Genomic DNA, 954 nt, shown 5'->3' with positions numbered 1-954 from the left:
GGGCCAATGGGCGCCGGGCGGGCACGGTTCCCCGGCAGGCGATTGGCTGCCGGGGTTCCCCGCCCTCCGGCGCGCGCGCGCGACCCCGCCCAACGCCGGCAGGGCAAGGGAACTCCGCGGGGCGGGGCCGGGGGCGGGGCCTGAGGGAGGCGTGGTCAGGGGTGGGCGGGGCTGGGAGGGGGCACGGGGGCAACCCCGAGAGTCCCCCGGGGGGTGACATCGAGGGAGGGGGTGCGGGGGGACCCCCGAGAGTCCCCCGAGGGGGGACAGTGAGGGAGGGGGCACGGGGCAACCCCGGGAGTCCCCCGAGGGGTGGCAGTGAGGGAGGGGGCGCAGTGCGACGGGGGACACCCGGAAAGGGGTGCAGGGACACGCGGTGCGCTGGGAAGGAGGTGCAGTGAGGGAGGGGGTGCAGGGAGTTGGGGTACCTCGAGGAGGGGGTTCTCCAAGGGGCGTGCACGGGGGATAGGGCACAGCGGGGAGATGGGTTTGCAGGGAGATGGGGTGCCCCAGGGGGATGGGGGGCAGCAAAGGCCCCCAGTGGCCCTGGGGATGCAGCCATGGGGGTGCCACAGGGATTTGGGGCGCCACGTCAAACCAGCATCCCACCTAATGGCTGTTTCAATAAATGGTATAAAGAGTGGTTGCTCAAAAAAAACCCCAAACAACATATATATATATATACATATGTATTGCAGAAAGAGAGATGCAGAGATACTGGGCCGGTCTGCCATTGTAGACCTTGCAGCATCTGGGCTAAATAAGCCCAGCTTTTTCTTGAAAGGTGATCCACTTGGATTATTTTTCTTAGAAAAGACTTTTCCCTTTGGCCTGGGAGTTTTTATAATACTGCCGGCAGCTCCTTTATAATTCCTGGGAAGGAATCATCCGGAAGGGAAATGAGCCCATCGCTTTTAATATTGGAAGTAGCCCCAGAATTGCTCGTTAGGAAAT

This window comes from Neopelma chrysocephalum, unplaced genomic scaffold (assembly GCF_003984885.1).
Source record: "Neopelma chrysocephalum unplaced genomic scaffold, ASM398488v2 Primary Assembly neopelma1_89, whole genome shotgun sequence".
Classification (NCBI taxonomy): domain Eukaryota; kingdom Metazoa; phylum Chordata; class Aves; order Passeriformes; family Pipridae; genus Neopelma; species Neopelma chrysocephalum.
This window is presented reverse-complemented; position numbering follows the sequence as displayed.